Source organism: Protopterus annectens, chromosome 2.part0 (genome assembly GCF_019279795.1).
Source record: "Protopterus annectens isolate FY-2018-M chromosome 2.part0, PAN1.0, whole genome shotgun sequence".
NCBI classification, from domain to species: Eukaryota; Metazoa; Chordata; order Ceratodontiformes; family Protopteridae; genus Protopterus; species Protopterus annectens.
The window spans coordinates 1,327,809,990-1,327,822,489 of record NC_056728.1 but is presented as its reverse complement, the minus strand read 5'-3'; positions in this window follow the sequence as shown (position 1 = coordinate 1,327,822,489).

Below are 12,500 nucleotides of genomic sequence, written 5' to 3'. Positions count from 1 at the left end.
GCTCCATTGTTGGTAGTGGCAAAAAATGTCATTACATTTCTGAAGTTCTTACTGGTGCCACCATCATTTGAGGAGATTAAAAGAATTATTAGAGACTTTATCTGACTGGATGCTTTTTATTCTAAAAGGACAGTTGGTCTGGATTACATAATAAACAGTTCCCAGGGTTACTGACCCTTGAATGGAGGGGCAAGCTGACAAACTAATTTTGTTATGATGGAAGGATTTATACAAGCCTGGCAGTGCTTTTAGAACTAGGGATCTGTATAGCTCTGACAGAATTGTTAGACTTTTTTTTTTTTTTTTGTGAAAATGACAGTGTTCGACTGTTGGAATACTGACATGTAGCCATTGAGTTCCTAAGTGAAATGTATTCAGGATATCTCTGAATGTGCCTGACTATGTACTTATGCTAATACTCAGTTTTATGTCCAGACTGTTGTCTGATATGAAGCTACAATAATGTTGTATCCCTATTTAAAAAGAAAAGTGATGAGGATGGAGACAAATCCAATATCCAACTGTAAAAAAATTGGTTGCAGGAAATCATACGATTTTGAGAAGGGCTTAAGCTTCCCCAGAAGTTGTTTGATAAGGCCAACTTGCACAGTTTGAAGAGTGATTCAGGGTGACAAATTGGGGTGCTGGAAATAATAGTTGTCGTGGAGGTGGGGTGTTTGCACTTAGATACAATACTGTCAAAAAATGAGTGTTGAATTGCTCATCCATTTCAGCAGAACTCATTAAGAAAAGGGGACAGAGTTGTTTAGACCTAGCAGCGTGAAATAGATACTGCACTCATAACCAAAATTAGGCTTGAATTATTTCTATTATTGCATTGATAAGCCATAAAGTATTATCTTTTCCTGTTTAGTAACATTATTGTGATGTAATCCCTGTCCTCTTAAACAGATTGAAGGAGGCAGTAATCATTGTATCTCTTTGGAAATTAGCACCTTAACCTCTAGTATGATTCAGGATAAAGACATGGGTTTGACTCACTAATGCCTTATAGGCTTCAAGCTTGAGTAGGGGTGGAGTTAAAATGTTCCAGCTGCAGATTCTAAAGGACACTACTGAATGTTGTTGTGTTGTTGTGTCTTTCGGCTTTTCCTGGTTAGGGGTCGCCACAGTGAAACTCCGGTCCACTAATGACTGGCAGTAGATTTTTATGTGCTGAGTTGCCGGCCCTGACGCACAACCTTCAAAGAAGGTACGACCATTCACGCATGTCTCCACACAGAAGACGCTCTACCTGAGAATCGAACGGAACAACGTCTTACTGTTAGGCGACAATGCTACCGCAGCACCACCACCGCAGTAAAGGACACTACTGAATACAAGGCTGAATATGTAGGCATCAAATATACAGTGGTTTCAGAAGTAGTGATGTACATTCTAAATCTTTTCCTGACGCCAAACAGCAAATGTAAACATATTGTCACTGATGATGTTTGACATATTGCCTCCAAGAGTAACATCATGAGGTACATATATGAGGATCTAATCAAGTGTGCTTTTCCTGACAGAGTTTGCATTTACTATGGCAGGATAACACAATTAACCATATTAGACCTCTTGCGTGTCCCTGTTTTGAAAGAATGTTCCTATTTTCTGGCCTAATTTACCTCTACACATGATGTAACTGTTTTTGGAGGTATGTTCCTATTTTCAGGCTTGATTTACCCCTTAACATAATTTTCTGATCTCACCTCTTCATCACGTGTGAATTTTGAAGCTATCTAGCACACAGAAAAAACACACCACATGACCAGCATGTTAGTGGCACCAATAATTTAAAGAGGACACACATCTTACATCTGCCTTTTTCAAAAGCAAAACTAAATGACATTGTGTGGTAGAATTTTGCAATATAGTTAATTAAACTCTACATATTTTACACTGTCTCTGAAAATGTGCTTATATTTTTCCCATCATTTTGTCACACTGTTTTTTAAATGTTTTTCTGAGAAGTAATCCACATTCCTACCGGAAATAAGAAGTGTTAGATGCTACTTGGTATTCAAATGTTATGCTAATAAGACATCTAGATATCTGTCAGTACATACCTGCTTTTCAAGGGCCTTTGTACCTAGCCTTAATGTCTGCAGGTTGAGAGGTATGATCAATGACAGCCAAAACATTGTAATAAATGAAAGGAGGACAGACTTCCTGACATGGGAACTATGACACCACCAGCCCTTTCACGTTGCCTATCTTGTCTAAGTATGCTGGATACTGAGGACAGAATTCCACTGTCAAGTAAGACAAGTGTAAGCCAAGATTCCATAACAGACAAGAAATCCAGCTTTGAAACAATGTCACATTGCTGCAGATACTGAGAACTTTAATGTGTGCGGGTCTATGTTTACTGATCGAACAAAACTTTATTCAAATGGCTACTCATCTAGCACTTAACAATGAGCATCCTTTTCCTAATATAGGCATTTCAACGAAAATTATTTCATTGAACTGTGAACTGTCATAACCGTCCCAGACGCACAAAACCCTACCAGGTACATATTATTCACTGACCCTGCTTAAATGGAGGGCTGTGCACCCCAAACTCCTTCTCCCCTGCTAATTATATATACCAACTCCAAGATTGCACTACAGTGGGGAAGGGCAAATATCATAATTCGCCCATAGAAATAAAACAACATGTAGTTCTTACTAAGATCGCATTATGGCAGGGATAAGGAAATTTGCCCTTCCCCACTGTAGAGCAATCTCAGAGTTGGTACACATAAATAGTGGGGGGGACAGGGTTCAGTGAATGGTCCTCCAATATGTACCTGGTGGTGTTTTGTGTGTCTGGACTGACTATGACAGTTCGATGAGATAATTTTTATTGATATGCCTATACGAGGAAAAGGACATTCGATGTTAAATGGTTGATGAATAGCCATTCGAGTAAAGTTTAGTTCCGTTGGTAAATATAGACCCAATATGTGCTAGGTTGGTACCATTGGCTGTTCTCCATCAGTTATGCAGTGGGTCTTAGAGTGAAAATGCCTGCTATTGTGGGCGGGGATTAAGTTCTATATTCCACGTGATATGAAGGACAGGAACTTTCTGAAGAATTCATACCAGGAAAATTGCTATGAATTTGGCTGGTTTTATTATCTTTTTTAATACTTTTACTGAATTATCACTTAAGGCATAGACAAACATACATTTATATAAAAGAAAACAAACCATATTAACATGTCCCCACTTACATACATTATAGATGACATATATTCTTTTGTATAACTATCATTAGTCCAGCATTACCAAAATTCCTCACTTCCTTCCTTCCCTCACACCCAACTCCCCCCTCTAGATCATTATTCTGCATGTATTGTTCCCACAATTTTCATTTATTTCTACGTAATTTGATCCTACCTTTTTCTAATGATCCCACTTTACAATTCTTTTATCTATGTTACAATATGCAATACTTCAAATACAGTTCTATTAGACTTTGTTTTCCATTTTTCTAACAATTGCTTTTTTGGCAGCCAGCAGAAGTAAACTTAACAAGGCCTTAGTACATCTAGGCAAATCAGATCCTGTGTCCCAGGACAAAATAATAATTTCCTTAGCTACACCCATTTGCTCACCCAATATGTCTGACCAAGTACTTCGTAGGGAATTTTTTAAATCTGCCATCTCATTATAGTCCAGAATATATGTCCTGAGTTGCCTTCTTTGCTCCCCATTACATTTCCAAAGTTTGCCATCTATATATAACAAAATTCTTTGGAGTCTGCTTGGGGTATAAAAATACCTATGTAAACACTTCCAAGCAAAAATCCTAAATCTTCTAGACTTTGTTGCATACTTCAGACCCATACATATCTCCACCCATTCTTTTCTTGTAAATTGCTTATCCAATCTCTCTTCCCAATCTTTTCTAACCTCCTCTGATTGTTTCCTATAGCTATTGCACAATATTATACAGTATATGCCCTACTAATTATACCTTTTTAAACCCACAGACTCAAAAAACATGTTTAAAACATCATGGCATGATGTTTCCTACACTTTAACAGCGCTCTGGGATTATTTACAGGATTATAAATACCTGCGGTGGTGGTGCTGCAGTAGCATTGTCGTCTCACAGCAAGACGTTGTCCCATTCGATTCTCAGCCAGAGCGTCTTCTGTGGAGACATGCGTGAATGGGCGTACCTTCGTTGAAGGTTGTGCGTTAGGGCTGGCAACTCAGCATGTAAAAATCAACTGCCAATTATTAGCAGACTGGTGTTCCGCTGTGGCAACCCCTAACCGGGAAAAGCCGAAAGACACAACATAAATATTTTTATATGTAATTCCAGACTCTGACCACCTGGAGGCCAGCATATTGACGTGGTTTGGATAAATCAGATTGCCATTCAGTATCCCAGAAATCATTATTTGGCTCAAAAATGTTACATCATGCAGGCCTCCGTTTGCCTAAAGCTCCTGTCATTTCATAGATGTTGCATGCGTACAAAGTACTGAGTAAAATAGAACAGTGTAAGTAACATTCCCTGCTGCTGAACAAAATCTTTTTTCTTGAAAAAGAGAGGAACACCTAGGAGCTCTATGGAGAATGAGTAAACAAATGAAGCACAGCAAATCTCTGCGGAGCAGAGTCAGGATAAAGTCTACTCCACCAGCATCAATGTTAGCAGCATATGTCACAAATTCTTCTGGCTAATGTATTTTGAACAGTACCATTTGGATTTCAGTCCACACATTTGCTAAATACTACAAAACAAAAACATGTTTTATAACCACTACTTGAAAGAGTTACAGTAAAATGTATTCTCCAGAGAATATTCTACAGCTGACACATTTTTCATTGATAACCAGAGAGGATTCAAAGAACAGAAAAAGTGCACATAACAATGATAAAGATGTTCTGCAACTTTCTGCAGAGTACCAGCAGGAAATGGATGGCAAACAAGGTAATCTCAGTCTAAAAGAAAATGATCTAAGGAAAGAGTGGCTTGATTTAATAGAGACAGATTGACATATTAAGATTGATGAAACAATAGATTACAGAAAGTAAATAAGACCCAAAATGTTAGAAGTTTGGCAAAACCAATGAAAACAGTAATTAGGATGATTAACAGAAATTCTTGTGATACAATAGAAATAAATAAGATATTTTACTGTGCAACTGGATTAATAACAGATTAAATCTGACTACAAAAACATAAGGGAAAGGAAGGGAAGAAATAAAATGCCACCATGGAAGCATGGCATGCACAAATTACTAAAAAAGCATTAGACGGCATCACACATTCATGGATAAATGAATGCTTATAGATCTATAAGATACACCCTACATTAATCAATTACATTACAGTGACCATGAAACAATGGCAAATCTCTTTGCAGTTAAGCCTTGACAAAGAACAAATTATTATTCCAGGGATAAAACTTTAAAGGTAGATATTCCAGGGTAATTCGCTCACTGCTGCTGTTTTGCACTTAACCCACTAAACTGTATACTTACCAGATTAAGCCATGGTTACAATTTGGCTACCAGAAAACAACCTCATTTAAAGACTGTTCAACTGCTTTTTATGGATGACTTGCAACTGTATAGTTTGTCAAATGAAGAATTGACATCACAACTTCAATTGGTTAAAACTTTCTCAGATGATATAAGAATGTAATTTGGACTTGATAAAGGTGCAAAAGCAATGTTTAGTACAGGAAAGCTGGGATACGAATGTGATATAAAGAAACTTGAGCAGGAAGGAGTGTATGAACATTTGGGATTTGATGAGAGATCAGCAAAAAAACTTGAACAAATGCAAATAAAACTCACTAAAGAATATTCCAGAAGACCAAAACTAATAATGAAAACTGCTTTGACATCTAGGAATAAAGTCCAAGCTTTAAACCAATTTGCTGTTCCTGTTCCAACTTACAATTTTGGGGTGATTGGCCCCAAAAACTATTGGATCAGTTGGACAAGAAAACAAGAAAAAATACATCATGCTTATTAAATGATATACAGAAATCAGTGTATACCAAGATTATATATTCCTTTTTCTGAAGAGGTATGAGCTTCCTCAAAATTGATTACACATATGGATCTGCAATAGTAGGACTGCATACATATCTGCTGACCTCACTAGATCCAAACCAAGTGAAAGTTTAAAACTTGAGGAGAAGAAGTCTAAGATGACTTCTCTGCTTAGAAGCATTTTGGTATCCAGCAGAAATGGAAATCAAACCAGAAGTAGACAAAAATCAGACAGCAAATGAATGTGCCAAAAAAATGAAAGAAAGAATCTAAAGAGAAGGATCAGATGAAAACAACAGAAATGTGAAAAAGGCATAAATATTTTTGCAAGTACAAAGGTTTCCTGAAACAAACTCATGTCAATCAGGATTTGACACAGGAATGGTAACAGAAAGAGGAAATGAAACCAAAAGATTAAAGGTTAACAACAGCAACCCAGGATAGTTGACTATGTACACATTTGTTTACAAAGTCCATTGAACAGGTGGGAGAAACAGAAAAATGCAAGCTCTGTACAAAAGAACTGGAAACAGTTGCACATCTTGTTGCTGGGTATGACACATTCATGGCAGACAGCTTATACACTGAAAGGCACAATCATTTGGCAAGACTGTTGCAATGAGGATTGTGCAAACACTACAATTTTTAAGTAGTTGAGAAACATTGATAACATGAACCACAAAGCATTGTAGAGAACGGGGAAGATTATATCACATGAGATCATCCATTATCAACAGTTCAAAAAATGGACAAGAGAAAACCAAATATAGTAGTCAAGGAAAAAAGACAAAACTGTAGCATTAATCGTTGAAATTGCTATTCACAGTGATTGCAGTGTCTTAAGTAAAGACAGAGACACATAGTTATAAAATACCATGATTTGCATGCAGAAATGAGAGTAATGTGGACGAAAGATACCCAGAAAGTTCCAATAACAGTAGCAACAGGGGGTGTAATATGGAAGAATGTACAGTCTTATTTGTTACTGATACATGGAGCTCCTTATCAATTGCAGAAGGAGTCAGTTCCAGGTACATAGTTGGTGCTGCAAAGAGCACTTTTGGCTAACATAAAAAATTGAAGCAATGCTAATTTCATTAAATTTAATCATACCCTGACTTAGAAATGGGGTCCATTCCTGTCATGTATTAGAAATCCACAAGACATGAAGAAATTAAACCCTCTTAATGTCCTCTCTGCCAACAAGGGGCTTCACAAAATATTGGTGTATGACCAGCATTTATTCTCATAGAGAGAGAAGTTCAGCTGACTAAAACTTTGTCCAGGAAGATATAAAACAAAAGTAGGTGACTGATATGATTCATTAGTACAGTGACCTCTCCTCATAAATTTGCCCTTATGTACTGTACTTTAAGATTATACATCAAATTTAAGGCTGCTCCTTCCACCCACTACACAGAAAAGCATCCTACCTCTGCTTTTAGAATATGTATCCTAAACATGGCATGCAACATGTAGACTGAGGTTAAAAGCCATAACTGGATAGGTAGTTACATTACAAGCTAAGGATATCTTCCTTACTCACTTGGTATGGTCCTTTTCATTTCATACATGTGTTTGAAGCTAGAGTATTTTTTTTACCTTGTGCTGGTGAGAATATTAATCTTTTAGATATTTGTTCTTCATGACAAACATGATATATGCCTGGCTACATTCATGTATACACACACACACACACACACACACACACACACACACACACACACACACACATACATGCATTCCTTTACCGTTCGCTCTCTCATACACACACGCAGGCACTTCAAAGGTCATGCACACACTCTCCATGCATTCCCTTACCGATCGCTCTCTCATACACCCATGCATGCACTTCAAAAGTCATACACACACTCGCCATGCATTCCTTTACCGGTCGCTCTCTCATACACACATGCAGGTACTTCAAAAGTCATACACACACTCTGTATACATTCCTTTACTGATCGCTCTCTCATACACACACACAGGCACTTTTTCATTCATACACACACTCTCCATGCATTGCTTTACTGTTTGCTCTCTCACACACATGCAGGCAATTTTACTGTCATACCCACACTCTCCATGCTTTACCTTACTGTTCGCTCTGTCATACACACATGCAGGCACTCCTACATTCATACACACACACTTCATTCTCTCCCCATGCACTTGCAATCACTGCCCAAACAACACAAGAATCAAACACACTACCCTTATGTCTGCAGAGAGACATATTTTAGATAAAAAAAGTTTGTAGGTGGCAAATGACAACCGAAGGGAGAAGCACAGCAACATAATCGAGTGTTTGTCGGTGTGAGCGTGCGATTACGATTTAACGAGCCATTACTTTACACTCGCTGAGCTGTTTAGCGAGTATAAAATAAGAAAAAAAAAGTAAACAGCTCAGCGAGTGTAAAATAATGGCTTGGAAGTTCATAATCACACAGTCATGCACACACAAAAGTTCAGACATCACAGGGCCATAAAGAAAAACGGTTGCTATTGGCAACCAAGACCACGTGTAACAGCTGCAAAGGAACACCACAGGAAAGGAAATTACATAAAAAAAAGACGTACAGGGCATTAAAGGAGTAAAACAGAGCCAATTTGCAGATTGAAGTGGGACTAATGCATCAGACAATGGACAGCAAGTTTTTTCATTACACCTTCTCACTGAACAGATTACAAGATGGCACAACCACTACCCATATTGAACAGGAAACAGTGTACAATGTACTTCTACAAAAAATGGCATACTCACCAGTATAAATCCACGAGGGAAGCTGATGGAGAAAGAGACTCACACAAGGTTCCAATAGGGAAATACAGCATACCGGAAACACAATGCTAAAAAGGAGTACCCTACCTCCTGCACTTGTATTTGAGCACTCAGGCTGGGGGAAGGCCAAGGGAGCCATGACATCACAGAATGGGTGGGTCTCATTATTTTAGTTAGAATCAGATGATGGCCGTGGTGATGTCACTTTGGGGGGGGGGGGGCTGGTTGGTTAAAAAAAAAAAAAAAAGTACCTGCACTGCCTGGCCTTGATGATTTCAGTAATTGGGTGACTCCAGCAAGTTTTATTCAAATGCGAGAGAATCATTTTGTAAGTGAAACCATCACAGTATGAGAAGGTAGGCTTCTGTTACAGAAGTAAGAGGAATTATAAAAATTGAAATGCTTTATTGTTGTTGCTTTCCAGAGGACAATGTAAATAGGGAGGAAAAGGGCTGTGAAGTTGAGGAATACATTAGAGAGCCATGTTGTACTCCTTTAACAGCATCTGTTTTTCTAGTTTCAACTAAAAACACTACCGGGGTAGGTCTTTCACTTAGGATTCCTTCCTCTTTGCCTGTACTGTGATATCAATCTCTGGTAGGGAAGGCAGTCTCTAACCTGCAGTCCCAATGTCTTCTTGGCCTCTTCCCATTCCTTCCCTCTCTAGTTATTTGCTCCCAATACTTTGGTTCCTTTGCCAGTTTTTTCCAGAAAATGACATCCCCCTATTGCCTATTCTCTGTTCCCCTCTTTGCAGTCATCCCCTATGCTGCCTTAGTTCTCAGAATATTTGCTGCTACTTTATGAATATAATATTCTGTATACCTGTTGTTATTCTCCTTAAGGATCTGCATCCAAAATCCCACTCTCTAATTATTTCTTGAATCTTCCATCTGTTTCATCATCATCCCCTTCCACTATAAATTATAGCTTTCTAGCATTGTCGCCTCATAGTAAGACGTTGTCCTGTTCGATTCTCAGCTAGAGTGTCTTCTGTGTAGAGACATGCGTGAATGGGTGTACCTTCGTTAAAGGTTGTGCATCAGGGCCGGCAACTCGACACATAAAAATCTACTGACAATCATTAATGGACCAGAGTTCCACTGTGGTGACCCCTAACCGGGAAAAGCCGAAAGACACAACAACAACAACTTATGTCATGTATGTGAGCCTTAACCATGTAGCTCTAAAATATCCTGTTAAATCAGGTAATCCTAAGCCACCTTGTTCTATTGATCCTTTACCCCTCCCCTAAATAAATTCCTTCAGCTGTATTAATTATTGTCTACAACTTATCCTCCAGTTGATAAAAATATGTCTGACCTGTATATAAAAAACTAAAGGGACTAAAAATATTTTCACTGCTTGTATCTTGCAATCCATATCCATAAACTAGAGTGTCCAGTATCTCCATTTTTGTATTATCTTTTGTTCAGTCTCTTCCCATATAGCCTTAGCCACCATAACAGAAGACGTTTTAATCCATACCTCTATACTTCATTTTATCATGTCCACAAAAATGTGGGTATTGCTGAACCAATTCATGTGTGGGTACAACATTTACAGCTATAGCCTTTGTTTTATCTTCATTAATTTTATATCCTCAAAAGATGTGAAACTGTCTCAAAATTTTCCACAACACTGAGATGCCCTTTTTCAGTTTTATCATATACGTAATAACATTGTCTGCAAATACACCCGGCTTTTATTGATTACCATTCCAATTATATCCTTGAATTTCTGAGCTCCTTATTTTCTTTGTCAATAGCTCTAAATATAATGCAAATAACAAATGGAATGGAGGACATCCCTGTCTAGTTTTTCTGTTTAGACACAACTTATCAGAAAGCAACTCTCCCAGTTTAATTCTTGTCTCCAGTCCCTCATATATCCACCTGATTAACCATATTATTGCATCAGGGAATGCAAATTTTTCCATTGTCCTACTCATAAAATTTCAGCATACACTGTGGAAAGCTTTCTCTGTATCAACACTCACAAACAATAGCGGTATTTTCTTACATTCTGCTTCCTCTGGCTCATCATTGTCATATTAATGTTGTCAAATGCTTGCCTCCCCTAAAGAAAACCACATTATCTATACCTATAAATTCTGGCAACATCTTCGCCATTCTTTTAGCTCTTGTAGCTATAAACACTTTATAATCATGGTTTAAAATTGAAATGGGTCTATATGAAGCTGGGTCTGATGAGTCTGTACTGCCTTTAGGTATTGCGGCCACCACAGCTTTCTTCCATAATATTGGTGCTTCCCCTCCTTTTAGAATACTGTTAAAATAAAACCTTTCAGATCTTTATCACTTTCTTTACTCCTAGCTTCCAACCTTCCATAGGAATACCATCCCTTCCTGAAGACTTCCCTGTAGATTTATTATGTATCACCATTTTTATCTCATCTCCTCCTCTCTTAACTAAATTGTTGACCCTCGTCTACCTCTAACCTTGGCATGCTTGAGACTTCCATAAATGTTTCCATTTGTGGTCTTTCTTGATTTCCACATTTCTCTGCTTTATACAAATTTTCATAACATTTCTGAAATATCTCTAATACATCTACAGGATCTCTGGTTATTTTTCTTGTTATAGGTTCCCTAAGTTTGGCAACAGCCCTTTCTACTTGCTGTTGCATAATTTGTTGTGCTAAAAGTTTTTGTGCTCTGGAGTTATTATTAGAAACAGTTGCTCACTTGCAGTCTTTCTAAACTCATGCATATTATCTTGACACTCTCTTATTTCCTCTTCAGCACTCTGTAGTTGCACCTGTTCTTGTTCTGTGACATTTCCCTGGCACATGATCTGAAATAGTTATTGGATGTGTGTTGAAGCTTTCAATTAAGTGCACATGTTCCTGTGAAATATAATTTCTTTTTAGCCTAGCCCAGTTATTGTACCTTGGGGAATAATATGTAAATTCCATCTGAGCTCCTACTATTTAATATCTGTCTTCCATACCAACTATTTTCATAAATTTCTTCAGAAATGTACTCTCTTTTGTTATAATTTCCCTGCTAGGTCCCCCAGATACATCTTCTCTTTTGTAAAGGTTTTATTATCTTTTGGCCTTTCATTTAAACATATTTCTTATTTATCACTGGTATTACTTCCAGACCAAACTTTATAGTGTTTTATTTGTTTGTTTGTTTTTTCTTATGTAATAGTGCTTTGATTTTAAACAGCTCCAGGTCTATCTTTAGTATGTCTGGAAAGTAAAGTTGTGGACAGAGTATGAATAAATGTGTAAAACCAACTGGTGATGTACAATAATATTAAATGACAGACAAGGTACGTCTGTGTGTGTGTGTGTGTGTGTGTGTGTGTGTGTGTGTGTGTGTGTGTGTGTGTGTGTGTGTGTGTGTGTGTGTGTGTGTGTGTGTGTGTGTGTGTGTGCGTGTGTGTGCGTGTGTGTGCGTGTGTGTGCGTGTGTGTGTGTGTGTGTGTGGTTTTGGACCAACAGCACAGGGATGGAAGGCACTGTAAAATACCTCAAACTACACTAACAATGGGGTTAAATATGAGAACAGTTGTGTTTTCTTGTGTATTGACAGCAGCACAGCTGCTAAGTACATAGCAGTGGATGGTGTAGTAGTAGAGAGCTGATGAATTAGTATGTCTTTTGGTACTGCTATAATTACAATCTATAAGGGCTAAGCCTAAGTTTTGCATATGTGGTTAATAGAGAAAGTGTCAG